The sequence below is a fragment of the Lucilia sericata genome, unplaced genomic scaffold (assembly GCF_015586225.1).
Source record: "Lucilia sericata isolate MDLA Ls3-8-SP2 unplaced genomic scaffold, ASM1558622v1 Contig000264F_arrow, whole genome shotgun sequence".
Taxonomy (NCBI): Eukaryota; Metazoa; Arthropoda; class Insecta; order Diptera; family Calliphoridae; genus Lucilia; species Lucilia sericata.
This window is the reverse complement of record NW_023994289.1, coordinates 336,977-357,548: the sequence shown is the minus strand read 5'-3', so window position 1 is coordinate 357,548 and position 20,572 is coordinate 336,977.

The following is a 20,572-nucleotide window of genomic DNA, read 5'->3' as shown; positions in this document are numbered from 1 at the left end:
GGTAATTTTATAAAAAGTAAAATATATTAAGTTTAATAGTTACTATTATAATTTTTTTTTACTAAAAGCACTTACAGCTGTAGTGGTGCATAATAATTTTGTTTGGACATTTTTTACATTTGCTGTAGTTTTAGTTTTAGATTTGGTTTTTGTTTTCTTAACTCTTTTTAAAACTTTTCTAATTTACAAAAGATGCATGTTTTTGCTGTTTGCAAATACATCGAATATCAAAATTTAAAAGAGTTTAGTCTTTAATGTACTACGTTGAACTTAATGTACCATTGAACTCCTGGCAATACTGATTATGAGTTTCTGCTGATGTTTGTAAAGTATAGATCGCATTTGGTTCTTGATTTTCTTTAACAATAAGATCGAACTGTGTTGATAATAGTAAACCTAAGTGTAAAGATCAGACCTTATTATATCCTAACAACCATCCAAATCCCCTTCATAATTTATAAATTCCATTAGGAAATATTTGATAACAAAATTTTCATTCAGTTTTTTAACTATTTAAATCATTGATTTTGTTGAAAAGTAATTCAGTTAACACAAATTATATTTTTATGAATTTAATTTTTACAACTCTGACTTTTAGTTGATTTCATATTAAAAACTTGAACTATTTCAAAATAAGAAATATGGAAGAATGACTTGTACAAAATTATGTTTGGTTTGTTTTTTTTTTTTCAAAACAAAAGTTTTAGTCCTTAGATACATTTGCACGCAGAAAAAGTGAAATCCTTCTTGCAGCAACTGTCAAATTGAATTTGTAGATTTTTTTCAATATTGCTGCAGCACAGAAACAGGGAAGTTATGCTAGATAGATTATAAATTTCTAAAATTTTTATATTAACAAAAACACTTAAAAATCCCTTAAATATTTTTGTTTGTTTTTTGAACTGAATTTTTTATTTTAAATCAAATTTATCTACACTACCTTAACTGTAAGATATCCTTCTCTTTCCTGTCAGCTTAGTTTAAAGTCCTGGCTATTACATGACGAAAAACTAAAACCTAATTTTAGTTTCAGTTTTTTTTTTTTTCTAAAAACTACGTGTTTGTAAAAAGTTTTTTTTTTAAATTGTTTTTCTAGTTTATTCTTTTCTGCCTGGTAATACTTATAGTTTTTTGTAAAATGCTAAGTCGGTTTTTTCAAATTTCTTTTGTTATTCATTTGACAGTTAACTTTTTTTTCAGTACTTTCACAAATTCAATGTTAAGCATTCTCAATTTCAGTGTGTCTGTTTGAAAAGTAAAGCCACAATAACAGGAAAATATCATTAGAAAATAAAATTTAATTTTTATATCATCCAAAAGGGATTTGAGTTGCCAACAAATATCTATGCTTATGTTCATTTTAGTTTTTTTTTCTTTCTTTGCATTTCATCTAAATTGTTTTCAATTCTTATCTGGATTTTTTTTTTTTTTTTTGTTTGTTTTGTATTCTATAACCTCTAACGAATTGTCTTTTCACATACAAATATGTATGTATGTATGGGTATCTGTGTATATATTTTTTTTTAGTTTAACTGTTGTTCCATTCTTTATGAAAATGAAATAAAAATTGAAGCTATTATCATATTAACAAAATTGAAATGTACGTCAACATCAACTTCATTTTCGCTATTTGTTTACCTTCACAACCACATACAGAGAGACACATACATCATCTCATCATCATAATACTTATGTAAACTCAACACATATTCGAGCTGACACTCATTTTCATACCTGTATATTCAAAAGTAAACTCTCAACCAATCCAGAAATGTAAAGGTATTAATTATGTTATATGTTGTATTAAAGTATCCTTACTTATCGGTATGAAATTATTTTCTGAGTTAATTAAGCCATGTAAACGTTGCAACTTTAAAAACTTAATTTTTTGAATTTTTCAAAACTTTTTTTTCGCAATTGAGGGATCGTGATAACAAATTTCAAAATTTTATTTTTTTTAAAAAATGTTTGTCTTCGCAAAATTTTCGCATTTTTTAAAAAGTCTTCTATAGATTTCTTAATTGATGAAAAATTTTTGAAAATTCCTAAAAAGTAGACTTAATATTCAGTCGTTTCCTTTTCACATACAAAATTAGTGAGCAAATATTTTACATATAATGGTAAAACTGTGGCAGCAAAAATTAAATAATACGTATACGTCACGTGTCCTAAACAACGCACAGTAGAAAATGGTAGAATAGGAGCTAATCATAAACATCACGATACACATATATACTGAGGGTCAATTATGGACCAATCCTTATAAAATTTGGCAGGGAGTTTTTGGGTCATATAAGACTTATTTATGTTGAATTTCATTGCTATAGTTACACTTTTAAAACGTATATGACCGTTAAGATTGTTTTTCGGGGGTCCACTTATATGGGGGCTATCCGAAAACGTGGATCCATTTTCAATACCAAACAAACCTTACCTATAGAGAAAATGTCAGTCCTCTGGCTCATTCCGTTCGGACTCTATCGTGTTTTCAACAGACAGACAGACAGACGGACGGACGGACATGTCTAGATCGTCTTAGAATTTAATAAGGATCCAGAATATGTATATATACTTTTGTAGGTCTATGACGAATATTTCGATGTGTTACAAACGGAATGACAAAATCAATATACCCCCATCTTTTTTGATGGTGTGTATAAAAAGTAAAAACTCGGTAATGCTTGTACTTACATAACCACTTACTTATCAATGACTACTACTTACCGCCTTTACTTATTTTTACTTTTTTTTTACTTCTATAATGACTTACATATAATCAGATAAGTAACTACTTTATTTTGAGTTTTGCCGTTCTATTTGGACATTTTATTGAATTGTTTTCGCGCACACAGAAAGCTTTTCTGTGAAAACCATTATTGGACGCACGTATTTCTCTATAAGTGGTTAATAATATCAATTGTTCATTAATTCATTGCATTCGAATAGAAATATTACAACAAAACTTTTGTTCAAACTGTAGCAATAAAAATATTAAATCTCAAACATATATTACGATCAATTTTTGAAGCTCATATTAATAGGGGATTCGTCTCAAGTGACCCAACTTAAAAAACCATGTCTTCCGATTTGGATGAAATTTGCACCAAGGTTAGTACTATGGGATAGTACGCCAGATACAAAGTTTCAGCTCTATCAGTCAAGAACTGTCGGAGTCAGTTCTTCCAAAGGAGTTCAGATATCTATTTGTTCATTAAAAAAAATAATAATATTTTTTTTCAAAAAGCGCCCTTTTTCTGCTTAAAAGAAAGCATCCCACGAACTACTCACAAAGTTCTTAATGGCAATGGTGTAAGTTTTCTTTTGAGTAAAAAAAATACAACAAAACGTCCATTTTGAAAAAAATAGGGGAAAAAAATCATTTTTTTTATAGATGTCCCCTTCGCATCCCATTGTGGGAGTATAAAGCCCTTCAACGAAATTGTATAAGCTTTCTTTTAAGCAAAAAACCCATTTTGAAAAAAAAAATAAAAAAAAAAATTTTTTTTTTTAATAAAATTAAAAAATAAATTAAATTAAAAAAAATATAAATTTCTAAAATTGTTATATTAACAAAAACACTTGAAAATCCCTTAAATATTTTTGTTTATTTTTTGAACTGAATTTTTTTATTTTAAACCAAATTTATCTAAACTACCTTAACTGTAAGATATCCTTCTCTTTCCTATCAGCTTAGTTCAAAATCCTGGCTATTACATGAAATTAAATTTAAAAAAATTGAAAAGAATGAAGAAATAGCTTTTTTGACTCCTTTGGACAATTTTTGCTAGAACCAATAGGTAAAAAGTTACACTCATTTGAATAAAACCCTGTATGACCAAAATGTCCAATTTTGACCCCCTCTTAGTCCGGCAGTTCATGACCAATGAAGCTGAAAATGTGTCTGGCCAACTATCCTATAGTACTAACCTTAGTGCAAATTTCGACACCCTGGCTACGCACATATCAATTTTAGAAATAGCAGATTAATTTCCCATAAAATTGATTCTGTCCCATTGTGGTTATGGATTGAACTCTAGAAAATTTCAGAGGTTAATTTTTTTAGATCAAATCATTTTGGTGCCGCCCTAATAACATTCATGATAATTGATTTTATTATATCTGATTTGATTTTTGATCAAATATGTAATTTATTTTGAGTTATGCTAATCAAAAATCGATTATTTTGTATAAAATTAATTTTCCAATAAATTAATGAATTAAATAATTTACAAACTGATTTTCACCTGTATTTCCGTTGCTATATCTGCGTGTTTGAATACGGGAGTGTGTGTTGGAGTCTGTGTGCATTTCAGTGTTTTTATTTTGTTAATGTAATTTCGAAGTAAATATATTTAGTATGCTTTGTTAAGTAAAGTACTCAACACGCGTTGATGTATTTGCTAACACTTTATTATGTTTTTAATACATTTTCATTTTCTGCGTTGGCTTTTTGTACTTCATGTAACAAAATGCTTTTATCCTTCTCCAAAAAAAAATTAAAATAAATTAAAATTTGAAAAAGCAACAACAACGTTATAGTGTTTTTACCTAAAAATAACAGAGATGCAAACAAATACATCATTATAGGTATACTTTAGACACCATTTCCAATAATATTTAGACTTTTAAATAACAATTTAGTTAGAAAAATGTTTTCATTGTAAACAATATAATAGTTTGCAATTATATTTTAAAATTTTCGCTCACTAATAAAAGAATTTTGTGTAAATTTTTGTGACCATTGTATGTAATATTTTAGAATTTTTTAAAAAATACACTAGAATTGGTGTTGTATGTTCCTCTCATGTAAATATTTTAAATATTCAAGTAGAATTGTCAATAGGTGGAAGCTGTTTTTTTACTAAGCTCCTGCGATTTCAACACTCAAGTGACATTGAAATGTGTTCATTTATATCACATAAAATCCCTTTATAATGCCTTTATAAATTTTTTTCTAATTGAACTTTAAGGGCACTTACATTAAAGAATTAGGAAATTTAGTGACACCTAAATGACGCTCATTATTGAAATTCGTATTCACAATGGGTGACTATCATTTAATTCGATATTTTATTAGCGAAATTGTTAGAATGTAATAATACAAGCTATTTATCAAAGTACATCTTAATGATTGCCAATTTAAATTTGTATCTTTTTCATTCAAAACTAAGTGAATTTGAAACCGTCGAAATGGCCTCCGGTAGGTTAGTTGTTTGTATTCTGTTAGTCTGTATGTAATATACATTATTCTTTCAACACTAAACTAACTAACTAACTAACTAAACTAACTAACTAACTAACTAACTAACCTAACTAACTAACTAACTAATAACTAAACTAACTAAACTAACTACTAACTAACAAACTAACGAACTAACTAACTAACTAACTAACAACTAACTAACTAACTAACTAACAACTAAACTAACGAACTAACTAACTAAATAACGAAATAACAACGAACTAACTAAACTAAAAACAAAAGAAGAACTAAACTAACGAAAAGAAGAAACTAACTACCAAGAACAAACTAAACTAAAACTAACGAACTAACTAACTAACTAACTAACTAACTAACTAACTACTAACTAACTAACTAACTAACTAACTAACTAACTAACTAACTAACTAACTAACTAACTAACTACTAACTAACTAACTAACTAACTAACTAACTAACTAACTAACTAACTAACTAACTAACTAACTAACTAACTAACTAACTACTAACTAACTAACTAACTAACTAACTAACTAACTAACTAACTAACTAACTAACTACTAACTAACTAACTAACTAACTAACTAACTAACTAACTAACTAACTAACTAACTAACTAACTAACTAACTAACTAACTAACTAACTAACTAACTAACTAACTAACTAACTAACTAACTAACTAACTAACTAACTAACTAACTAACTACTAACTAACTACTAACTAACTAACTAACTAACTAACTAACTAACTAACTAACTAACTACTAACTAACTAACTAACTAACTAACTAACTAACTAACTAACTAACTAACTAACTAACTAACTAACTAACTAACTAACTAACTAACTAACTACTAACTAACTAACTAACTAAACTAACTAACTAACTACTAACTAACTAACTAACTAACTAACTAACTAACTAACTAACTAACTACTAACTAACTAACTAACTAACTAACTACCTAACTAACTAACTAACTAACTAACTAACTAACTAACTACTAACTAACTAACTAACTACTAACTAACTAACTAACTAACTAACTAACTACTAACTAACTAACTAACTAACTAACTAACTACTAACTAACTAACTAACTAACTAACTAACTAACTAACTAACTAACTAACTAACTACTAACTACTACTAACTAACTAACTAACTAACTAACTAACTACTAACTAACTAACTAACTAACTAACTAACTAACTAACTAACTACTAACTAACTAAACTACAACTAACTAACTAACTAACTAACTAACTACTAACTAACTAACTAACTACTAACTAACTAACTAACTAACTAACTAACTAACTCACTAACTAACTACCGTCGAATCTCAGAAACAAAAACATAATTTTCTAAAGGCTTCAGCTGTGCTGAATTAAAAACTGATCTTACATCATCAGGTTTTCGAGATAAAGTGTTCTACAAATAAAATTTCATTTTTTGCTATTTTTTAAATTTTATAAAAGCACGAAATTTTTATTAAATATAGCATCTGGAAGTCCAATGTGTCGACTCACAGTGGTATAGAAATAAAAAAGAGGGTAATAATTATAGAACTTCTAAACGATTTGTCCATTTCATGTTAGAATTTTGGCAGTCAAAATTAAATAATTCACATGTATATGTCACGCATCTAACACAATGATTAAAAAACAAAGTAAACTAATTATACCATGAGATGTTAAATATTTCTTTAAAAAGTTGACTGAAACATATGCTCGACTATACTCTTATATCTTTATTAAGTTAGTTATAGAAGCTAATAACAAAATTTCATCTACATATGTATACTGCGACAAAATTTAAAATAGAAAACGAATACGAATACCTCTTCTTATAAACATATTTACATAGTAAAGCTTGATGAAACATACTTACGAAGTAGCAATAGGATAGATTTTATCATGCTAATCTTAGTCAATTACCTTAAAATGATGGTAATTTACTACGGATGAAGATACTTACATTAAACACATACACAAATACCCATACTCTGACATAAATCTATCTGTGTATGTAAATGACACTATCACGGTTACTGTCAAATACAACACTTATACAGATGTACAAACATAAACATACCTACATACATGTACTTAAGTATATTGAGTTAAATTTTCAAGTCTGTTTATATATATTGATAAATCAGCTAATGTAAACCAATCACATTTCAAAACCATAAGTATCTATACAACTCTAAGACTGCTAATAATAACCAGAATCTATCATCATATTTACACATACGTACAATTGCACTTATATGCTTATAAATATTTATGTATGTATATCATTCTGTATTTGTTAAATCTCTATATGTATGTGTTTGTTAGTGTTGCATATATTTTATATAAAATCTTTAAATCAACAAATCACTTGTATTACTCCTGATAGAAACTGCAATCTTACTCTAGGTATTACATTGCACATGTTTGTGTTTTGTACAATTGGACTCGTGTAAATGTCAAGATTATTATATATCATCGACTTTATGATGAGACACCAAGAAACCTTACTTCATATTATGTAGTTTTGAGCAGTCTTGAGGGGTTGTGATTAAATTTTGTAATATGTACATATATATATATATATATAAGTATGCACATAGAAAATTAGTGAATTTACACTTTTATTTGCGATTAAAAGATTAAGGGTTTTATTCATAAACTTTTATCAAAGGTTTATAAATAAAATGTTCATACAAAATTTGTTCTATAAATCTTTGATAAATGTTTATGAATAAGACAGTAATTGAAAAGCAGCAATAATAATACTGTATGACAGCAAAAAATTACTCAACATGTGACCAAGTGCGGTTTGTAGATCTAGTTGAGTAGATTGCCCTACCATATTAGGAACTGAATCCAAATTTTAATATATTTTAACCATTTTTTTTTTTTGGAACTTTGAGTCGAATTTCTACCTACACATTTTTTTACTAAAGTTAATTTTAATTCATTTTGGTAAATTCTTATATCTATCTTTCTTACACCCACCAGCACTCTTATGCCCACCCATAAAATAATATATATTCTGGTTACTCATTCTAAGACGATCTATCAATGTGCGTCTGTTTGAATTCTCAGATATACAGTCATAACTGGTTTAAAAATACCAGCTAGTGATGAAATTCGACATGAGCAAGTTTTATAAGCATAAATAACCTTACTCCCTCATAAAATGGCTTTAATGAAATTTGACATAAACGAGTTATATATTAACCGATATCACTCTACTAAGACCTATAAGGACCGGCCTCATTACAAAATTTTATAAAGATTGGTCCATAAATAACCCTACTCCCTCATAAAATGTTATTTGATGATATTTAATGTTTCTAACGCACAATAATATTGGTCATATACCAATCGGTTTATGATATTTTTTTAGAATTTTTCTGAGTTCTATCTATCTATGTCCGTCTGTCTGGTTGTCTGTCCGTCCGTCCATGTAAACTTTGTAATAAAACTACAGGTCGAAATTTTGAAGGTAATTCATTGAAATTTTCTACATCATCTTCTATTGTATCAGTGACGAAGCCTGTAGAAAATGGTTAACACCGTTTCATTATTTCACCTAACCCCCATACAACTGAACCCCCGAATAGGGCTTTTGAGCTCATAATTATGTTTAATATACTCCTATCTCGACAAAAGGCAGGACAACTAAGTTAATGAACCTGATATATATTGCAATAGTCGGGCCTCCTTTGATGTCTACAATTTAACCAAACTTTTATGAATTGATCAGTGCTTCGTAATTTCTTTAGAAATTCATCTTTAATATTTGTTTAAATACATAATTTAGTAAAATTGATCCAAAGGTCATCTTAAAATGTATTATAAGTAATTTAATCGATCGGACCATAATTCAACCATTGTTTTACATTGGACCAACTTTCGACAATTACTAGATCTTCTCATTGCTGTTGAAGGATATCATATGTATTTTTAATACTTTTAAAGTGTATCCGGTTTAGAATAATACATATAATTAAATCATTTGCAATACCCTAATGTACTTAGAAAGATTAGTAACGCGTTTTAATAGTCTCTTCATAAAATAGTACCAACAAAACATACTTATAGTGTTGATAAGTTGTTGTCCTACATTCTAATGCACATATTCTCATGAAATAACATTGACAAATAGAAAAGATACAAAAATATAAATACAATAACAAATTCACATGCATACTACTCATAGATACATACACATAAAGAGATAACAACAAATTGGTCGTAAAATATAACTTTTTCTAAACAACATCATCGTGTTCATTGTATTTGTATTTGATTGTAATAAATGTATAGTCATAAATTTCTACATCAGTTTACCATCAAGTAGTCAAGGCAAAAAGGATATTAAAACTACAAAAACAGCAGCAACAACAATAGCAGTCACAGTAATCAAAATCACAATTACATTCACAATAAACTGGCAAGGACATTAATGTGTGAATGAATGAATAAATGTATTTGTAATGTTTTATTTATAAAGAAAATTACAATTGTAGATTAATTGTAATAAATTGTCATAAAATATCATAAAATTTGTTTAAATAAATTGTTGTGTGATAAAGATTTATATGCAGAGTATTAAATATTTTGAAATTAAAACGATTGTCACTGCGTTAAAAGCTTTGATTAGGGCAACTTTATTGAATAAATTGTTACAAAATTTTAAAAAGACTTAGATAGAATCAAAAAGAGCTATCTCATAATTGGTATATTGTTCTTCGCTTCTATTTTGTTTTAAAAAATTTTTTGAAAAGAAACAAAGAAACTAAATTTAACATTTAAATTAAAAAAAAAAAATTGAGAAAATATTTATACAAAACCAAATTATAAACTAAAACCTTCTGTAATGTTTAATGCTATCCTTGTTTTAGTACAAATATGGATATAGTTAGGTTTGCTTCTAAACTACTCATATATAGATAATTTATTTAAATTTAATTTAATTGAAAAAAACAAGTAAGAAAGTATAGTCGGTCGTGACCGACCATATGATACACTACACCAGTTATGAATATTAAATATGATTTATTTTTCATAACAAAACATTTATCTTCATTATTACCTTGTTCGGATAATGGACCGATTTTAACCATTTATGCTTCGTCCTTGGGCCAAAAAAGCGCGTGTGCCAAATTTCATCTAATTATCTTGAAAATTGCGATCTGTACCTTGGGTACAATGTTTACATGGACAGCCAGACGGACGGACATGGCTCAATCGACTCAGAAAACGATTGGTATACTTTAAGGTGGGTATAGGACGAATATTTTTGTATGTTACAAACATCAGCATAAACCCAATATACCCTCTTCACTACAGTGGTGTAGGGTATAAAAACAAAACCAAAAATTTTGGAGATCTTATTCATGTAAATGAAATATTTCAAACTTCTCATTGTATTATCTACTCCATATCCTAAAATGTCTTTATGTATTAATAAATTACTCTTGAGTATTGCTTCAATTTGTAAACATTTAAAATTATTTTTTCATTTCTTAACAACATTACACTAACTAACACTAACATATACACATATTATTAAAATACTGTAAATAATTCCATTTTCAATTATAATTTTTAATGACCGGTTTTATGTTTATACATAAAAGGAATAAATTTTAAATTTGTAATATATCTTCAAAAAATTAACTGTTGGGAGAATAATCACACATTAAAATAGAAAATACATTAAACATTTTCTATACTTACAGATTGTTAAAAAAATACATAGGCCAACGATGAAAAAACTTTTTAAATGATTTTCATTAATCTCGTTTATAAAAAAGTCGTATCGGCCATAATTTTCTCACATTTTGTTCATATAGTCCTCCTGATATGTATACTTGTATCCCAAATATTTAATTTCTCAATTTTACCTCTAGACTTATATATGGGCAATTCCATACGATTGTATGTATGTGAAATTAGGAGTACTTGGAAAACAATTTTGTCATTCTGTTCCATTAAAAGAATACTATATTTGCAAAATTAATCATCCCATTCGAAACCTTGTTTTCCAAAATATGGATTAAAATATGGCGGTATCGTACGTGACAAGAAATGGAAGTGTTTTTAAAGCACATGTAAATATTTACGAATATCTGCGAATTCTGTAGGGGTATCTTTTTTGTTTTAATTTCTTACACTATGGGACATATTTTTCATTAGTAATCCATAATTTTTAAATAAAAAAAAAATTATATAATTTTATAATGAACATTTTTAAATATCGTACGTGACACATCGTACGTGACAGATTTTTCTCCTGATTTTTTTTAGGTTATAATATATATATATTTTGGAAATATATGCATACACACACTTCAACAATTCAAAAGGAGGAGGAAAGTGCAGTCGGACATGACCGACCTATATACATGTTTAAGCAATTTATCGATAAAAAAACTGGAGTTATATGGCGACTAGGGTCAAATATGGACCGATCCTCATAAAATTCTAGGGTGTGATTTTAATTCATATAAAACTTAATTCATATAAACAAAAATTGCAACAGTCTTCGTCGTTGGTGCTACAAAAGATCATATATCAAATTTTGTTGAATTATCTTCAAAAATGCAGAAGTTATAAGGGTTTTATTTTTTCAGTCGTGTTTTTTCATGGAATTGCCCATATGTATATTTTAAGATATAAATGTGTAAACTAAAAAAATTTGGGGAGATAGGACTGCACAGAATCTATTCAAAAACGTGGTTCAACATTCAAACGTAAATTTATATTAATTAGGTTTGTAATTAAAACATTTACCCCCATTTTCTTAATGTCTGGTTATATTTTATAGCAACGATAGATTGACAGTTTTCATACAAAAATATTTTTAACCGGCAGAATATCTACCGGTTAAACGATAATCGGAGGTTGAGATACTTTTAAATATTTATTTGTCCAAAAAATACAGTTTATTGCAATTACAAACTGAATTGACAAAAATGTATTGTTTTTCAACCAATATTGTTGATTTTTTACATTGACCATACAGGCGTATGAGTATTATGCATATGTATGTATTTTTGTGCAACAAGTATACGCAAAATATTATTTGAAAGAAAGTACAGTTTTTTAGGTTTTTATGAAAAATCTTAATAATTTGCAAAAATATTTTCTTTAAATTTTTAATATACATAAGTTGTTTTTTTATAATTTTTAACTTTTATTTATAAATACAAAAAATAAAATTCTTAAAACTCATTTAATTTTAACTTTTACATCAGTATTTATTACTCATAAATATGCATGTATGAATGTGTATATAGTAGTTCATTTAAATCTAAACATATGCTTTTAAAAAATATATATAAATTTTTTATATTTTTTAAAACCCCTAATGAATAGTGCTAAATAAAACGTGATACTTTTCTTTCGCCATTTATTATACTCTAATGAAACGATGATTTATCTTAGTTTCTTTATTTCAAACTCAAACCACAAAACTTTAAAGCAAATGGTTAATGTTTTATAGTTTCATATATTTTTCACTTTACTTAGAGTTTAACAAATACATTTTATATTCTTTTCATCATTATCTACATTTAAAACTAAATATTTTCAATACTGCGAAATGCTTGTAACATTCAAAAATAACCTTCAAATTTGAAATAGAATGACTTTGGCTGTGTCTTACAATAATTGAACTACAATTTAATTGTTATTGCTAAATCAGCTAAAACAGCAATTTGATAATTAGAATATCTTCTCATTGCTGTTGGTTTTTGTTTTCACTTATCCTTATTGCCTTCGGCAATAATAGAGTTTATGGTCTGAAGTTAAAAGTCATCAATTGTATGTGTGCGGCATTCATCTAAGCACTTTTAATGAGGAAAGTGCGAAAATTCGTTGAAATTACGTTGGTATATTTTCAATTAGAAAATGATGTAAAGTGTTGTTGTTTTTCTCGAAGGTCGTTTAAGTTCAATAGATGAAATTCGGTGGAATAATATTGGTATTTTTAATTATACGTAACAGGTATTCACAAACATTTTTCCCAGCAAAAACATGGTAATGACTTGTACATACTCAACAACTTAATTTTCAATAACTACTACATACCGAAACAGTCTAGTAATGACTTACAAATCATATATTATGTAAGTACTTACTTTTTAGCCTTGACATATTGTTTTCAAACTTTCTTCTTAAGACAAACGAAAATATTTTTTGTGAAAACTATTAATAGACGCAGTAGACGTATCCTTGTAGGCAATTTTTTTCTCAGAAAAAAAAATACTTACTTAACTCCTTATTTGCAGGCGATACTAGTAAGTACTTACCTAACTCCCTATTTGTAAGCGACCGTGGTAAGTAAATTATAGCATTTTAACCCTTTACTTTTCAATGTAAGTTTTTATTAGGTTCTAGTAGAACTATGATGGGAATTCTTTGGAAGATTTGCCCGGTTATTATTCTAACATTATACTAGATCAACCTGTATAAATTCTACGTAAAACCTTTAACATATATTGTAAATTTCAATATCAAGCAAACAAATTTTTAGTCCTCGAGATATTTCCGTTTCGTAGAGTAAGGTTCCTCTAAGTTTCTAAGAGGATTCTCTTACATTCATTACTTTGGCTATTTTATAATTTATATCATGCACAGTGGTTGTAAGGTCTAACATAACCGATTCTGAAATTCTAAGTTATTTGACTTTGTTGTATATTTCCTTTTTTGTGATGTGCAATTTATTTTCTGTTGCAAACTTTTTTATAGTGCCAGCATTAAAACAAACTTTTTATTTAAGTAATACGTGTAGATGTATATGTAAACCTGCAGTTCAACATGTTACACCTTTTAAGAATAATTTACCACGGCAAAACTCTCCATTAAAAAGTATTGGTGCAACCCTCTTTTCAAATAAGTTATTTAAAAGAATTAAGTAGAGACATATGACTTCATATTTTTAGCAATTAACTCTGCAGGGTATTAACATACCGCCACAAAACACATACAAACATATGTATGTACATGCTAAATGCAATTGTATTAAAGAAATGGTAGCAATTTCAAATGGATCAAGTGAGAAGTTGGTTAGTTTTTACTCTTATTTCTATATGTATAGTATTTACCGGTTTTGTATTGTCACTGTCATTTGTCGTTGGCCATCGTTTTATTGATATTGACACTTACTCTCTATTTGTATACCCTTTACCATCGTAAGAAAAGTATATATAAGTATATCATTCAGTTTGTAATTTCTAAAATATAATTTTCCAACCCTATAAAATATATTCTGGACCCTTATAAATATCGTAGATAGTTGTCCTTCTGACCGTCTGTCTGTTTGTATATATGTATGTTGAAATAAATTTTCAGAAGACCCCAGATATTTAAATAATTCAATCAGATAGGCTTTCGCGGTTTTAAAATCTACAAAATCGAAACCCTATATGGGAGTAGGGCCAATTATGGACCTATCTTCATAAACATTTTTAGACTGATTTCGGTTCATATGAATGTTTATAACATCTTAACTACTGTTTAATCTACATTTCGGGGGACCACTTATATGAAGACTATCCGAAAACCTAGACCAATGTTGCCTATTTTCAATACCAAACAGTCCCTATTAATGAAGTATATTTATACAAAATTTCAGTTCTCTATCTTCTTTCGTTTAGGCCCTATTGTGTCTACAACAGACAGACGGACGGATATGGATATATATACTTTTATAGGTCTACGATCAATATTTCGATGTGTTACAAATATAAATGTTAATAAAAATTGACACAGAAGGCCTTCTTAAAAATAGAAATGATATTATTATTCCGATAAAGTCTCTAACTCAATAATATCTTATCGATATCATTGATTGCCCTAATACTTGACCCTCAGATGTAGTGTAACATATGGTCAGTCATAACTGAGAACTATTTCTTTTTAATTTCACCCTCAATCTATTTCTGATGGTTTGTGGTGCTGCTGTTGTTGTCATTAGTAGTTAACAGTTTATTAACATTTTAATGTTTGTATAAGTATTAAACATTTCATTGCAACGCAAGTGAAGTGTTGCAATGCAATGCGTGGAAACATTGTAAACGACAAACTGATGTATCATCATCACCATAATCATCAGCTACATACTACAACCAAGTGAGTGATGATGGTAAAACAAATTTTAATTAATTTAAAATTATGTGAATTGAAACAAACTACAGAGGGAACGTAAATAAATTGTTGAACACACACACACACACATGTGGTTGTACAATGTACATATTCTTAGAAACTATTGCGCCCATAAAATCAAACAAATAAATTGATTGAAATTTTTAATTGATTCGCTAAATACAACAAATGATATAGAATAATTATTATTATTATGGACAACAGTGTACGTGTCAATGCATTAATTGATATTAATTTATAACATTTAAAACTGTATTTGCTGATAATTAAGATTAGAAAATAAATTTTTAATAATTTGAGTTGTTATAAACAAAAACATAATCTGTCATAAAATCATCAACATAATCTTAATATTCTAATAACTCCAACATTTTTCGGTCGAATTCTAAACATTTAATATTTTTGAAAATTTAATTTTGTGTAAATAACAATTTCTTTTCCAGAAATTAAAGGATTATTAAATCTTTTTATCAACTATTCAATTATGACATCATAATATTAAAACAAAATCCTTATCATTTTCACTTAGACTCTTACAAAATACAACAGCGAGTCATACATAGTTTTTAGTTGTAGATAAACTCGTTGATTCCTTCTCTATATAATTTAAGAAGTACAGAGAATGACGTGAACTATAAAACAAAAAATGTTGAATAAAACGTTCAGTGAACTGAATATAAAGTGATGATTTTGTTTTATTTTCTTAATTCTTAATACGAAGAATGGAATGTATTATTAATATTTAAAACAGAAAAGCGAGCAGGAATGTTTTAGTCGACTGTGGAGAAACTTGTGTCACCTAACAATGAATGTATCGAGACATTATATTCAAAAAGTGATAACTCAAAAATGTCAAGTTATCAGGAAAGCAAAAAACTGTTTAATTTGCATAATGTATTTAAATTTACTTACACAGCAAACATTCGGTAATGACATGTACTTACGGAACTACTTACTTTTCAATGACTACTTCATACCGTCTTCATTACTTTTAAGTATTTTTTTAATGACTTACTTATAATCTGATACGTAAGTACTTTATTTTGAGTTTTCCCCAGTTCATTTGCACATTTTATTTGATCTCGCACTCAGAAAGAAAATAGTTTTTCTTGTTCGTTAATTCGCTGTCTAACTCACAACACCACTGATTAGTTATTATATCGTGCGCCTAATAATGGTTTTAACACAGAAAAACAATTTTCTTTGTGTGTGGGTAAAAAGTAGTCTAGGGCGCGATCCAATAAAATGTGCAAATAAAACGGAGAATCTCAAAGTAAGTACTTACGTTTATAATTATATGTAAGTCATTATAAAAGTAGTTAAAAGTAATACAAAATACAATAGTCATTGAAAAGTAAGTGGTTATATAAGTTATTAGTGAGTTTTTTCTGGGTTTATTTTCAATGTTACTGGATGTTTAAGTCATTATTTTAACACGGTGATGACATTGGAGGAAAGTACCTAACAGTACCTCGCTTACAAGCAAAAAGTTAAGTAAGTACTTACTACAATTGCCTGCAAATAAGAAGTTAAGTAAGTAGTTTTGTTTTTGAGAAAAAAGTAAACTTGGAGGATACTTTCATTATTGAAGGCTAAAGAGTAAGTGATTAAAAACATAGTTATTTCTAAATCATTATTCAAAAAATATTTTACTTTAAGATAAGATTTTAATCCCAAATTAATACCAGACTTAGACACTTTGGAGCAAGACTGACTAAGCACTTTTTGAATATAGGGTGTTGATATGATAAGATTTGAGAGAATTTAATGTATGATCAACTAACAAAAAATTATTAATTTAACAAATTCCAGATTTCAGAACTAGCTGTAGTCCATATGAACCGTGTTTTGTATGATTATTGTGTGTAAAACATTAATGTTTTTAATTAAAACTTAAAAGAGGGTCGATTTAACAAGACGTACGGAGAATTTTAATCTAAATATCTAAATATTCTTTACAGAATTTACTTAGCAGTTAATTTATTTGAGTAGATTCATCTATCGATTGCAATTATTATATCAGCTGGTCAACTAGATATGTATGTAAAATTGTGCAAAAACTCATATCTGTTACTGAGCATAAACTTAATTGTCATTCAAACAACATTGACTTGTTCATCATCTTCATGATATAGTTTAAGTTGAATTCTTGCCAAATACACCCAGCTATTCAGTCATACATACATATACATATGTACGTATATATCTTACAAGGATAAGTGTGACTATTAGGGTATCGCCAAAATGAAAGTTGCTGATATTTCCACCGTAAATGAAAATTTAGTTCATTCTGAGATACCATTTCTCAAAAAAATTTTCCTGACGTCAATTTTTGATGAGCTGGATCAAAGGATAAAAGGGTTCTTTTTTAAGGTTTTTATGATTTTTTTCATATTTCAGGCAAATTAATCAAATTTAGTATCATATGAAAGGTCTTTGAGAGACGATTTCAATGATATAACACAGTTTTGTATACAACTCCAAAATTATTACAAATGTAATTTTTCGGAAAATTTTAATATTTTTCAAATATTTCCATATAATTATTTAATGTAATTAATTGAAATTATTATATTTTAAACCTCATATCATTTTACCGAAATGTTTGTTTCTGTTTTTCTAAATTCGTTATGTTTTGTATTTTATTTAAATATTTTAAATCCTATTTTCTCCCCGGTATTGTGCTAGCTATATTTATCCCACATACTTAATATGTACATCAGTATACGCCCATTTTTTTAACTTTACCATGGTATATAACACTTTATGGTTTCATTCTATTATAAATAATTTTTTTCAGTTTAACCAAAACATTAACACAAATTACCCTAAACATATATTTCTATGTTATTCTTGGTTTGTATGGACCAATAATGCATATCTTACCTTTGAAAGGAATATGCAAAAAATCAAAAAACCTCAAAAAAGGACCTTTTTATCCTTTGATCCAGCTCACTATATATTGACGCCAGGACAAAAATTTTGAAATACGGTATCTTAGAATCAATTAAACTTTAATTTTAGTTGAGAACATTGACACCTTATTTTTCCTCCATACAAACAGGGTCACCCTAGTGACTATATGTTTTTGCTCCTCAAATTTTGCGAAAAGGTTGAGTTTAGTCGTATTATCTCAGGAACCAAAAACAGATTGTGAAACCATGACTTTTTCAACATAAATTATCTGTCCCAATACCATTCGAAAACGAAACGCAAGTTAAAGGATATGTAAAAGTTGACGACTTGACATACATATACTACAAACGTTAAAGCCCGTATACATATACAGACAACATACATAAATAGACAAACAAACTACCCAGCAAACAAAAAGGTTTAATTTTAAAACTCTGTGTAAATGTCTAACATCTGATAATGATTTGATAGTAATAAATTTCAGAACAATAAGATTTGAGAAACCTTGTAGAAGAAAATGATTTTTTATACCCTACACCACTTTAGTGGGGAGGGTATATTGGGTTTGTACTGATGTTTGTAACATACAAAAATATTCGTCCTAGACCCACCTTAAAGTATACCAATCGGCTTAGAATCGTTTTCTGAGTCGATTAAGCTATGTCCGTCCGTCTGGCTGGCTGTCCATGTAAACCTTGTGCGCAAGGTACAGGTCGCAATTTTCAAGATAATTGGATGAAATTTGGCACGCACGTTTTATTTGACCTAAGGACGAAGCCTATTGAAAATGGTTAAAATCGGTCCATTATTTCACCTAGCCCCCATAGAACAGAACCCCTCGAAAAGGGTTTCTGAGCTCATAATTGTGTTAAATATACAGATATATCGATAAAATACGGCACAACTAAGTTTTATAAAAGTCTTGATGACCCTGCCAAATTTCATAAAGATCGGGCCACATTTGACCCTAGGTCCCATACAAAGTCCCCTTCAGAAAATTACTTGAATGTCCCAAATTAGCTTATAAACACAAATATCGCGATGAAATTCAGCACAATAAAATGTTATGTAAATATAAATATATTCACAAAATTTTATAGGGCTTGGTCCATATTTACCCCTAGCCCCCATATAAAGCCTCTTTCAGAAAATTCGTTTTTCATCCATAAATTGCTTAAATGTATCGGAACAAGGGAATATTGAAGATGAATGCTTTATTATGAAAAATAAATCACATTTAATATTCATAACTGGTGTAGGGTATCATATGGTCGGCCACGCCCGACTTTTTAATTTGTTTTATAATTAAAGTCAAATTGAAATTAAATGTAAATTTTAATCTCTCTTTTAAATTTGAAAAATCTTGAAGATATATCTATATATCTATTTTACCAATTTTTATGCTTATTGGGCTTTTTTACAAAATACCATCACACCAAGACACTAGGAGAAATGAAGCGACTGTTAGACGGACTTACATATAAGACAATTAAAGTGACATATCACATAACTGTATGATGACGGCACTCTTACATTTACTATTACTTAGCTTACGACTAAGTTTTCCCTCAACACAAATTTCAGCGATTTTATGTAAAGATTTCATTTAACCAAAAGTTTTGTATATTCTACAAAAAACATAACATTGTTATCTCCAACTAAAACACAGACTTCTTGAAACAAAAAATATCAAATCATTTCGAAAAGAAAAAACACATGCAAAAAGTGTTATCATTTTTAAACAAAGAACTCAAATTGAAAACAATTTACCAACAAACAAAACTCTCTTTTCAGCATTTTAACCAACAGCTTACAAAACGAACGAATGACTTGCTTGTCTCTTTGACTGTATGAATTGGTTAGTTGACTGATAGCAAACCGCATTTAATCATCCATATAAATTTCAAGTATTCATACTTTTCCAACTAAAAATTTATTATCTACGTGTCAATTTTTTGATGGGTCAATTAAATTCAATTCAAATTGAAATGTAATTGAATGTTTTCAATTTTATTCATATTTTTCTTTTATCTTCTGTATCAGTTTGAGATAAATAAAGCTACAGGCAATTATAAAATAAAGTATAATAAAACTAAAAGAAAATATGATAAGTCAATGGTAATAGTTATGAAATTCATATTTATTTTAAAATCGAGACATAAATATAATTTTTTAAAAGTTTATTATTTAATAAAAACCAGTTTGCCGGTTGACGGAGCAACAAAATTCTCCCACGGGCCACTTCTAACGCCATTGA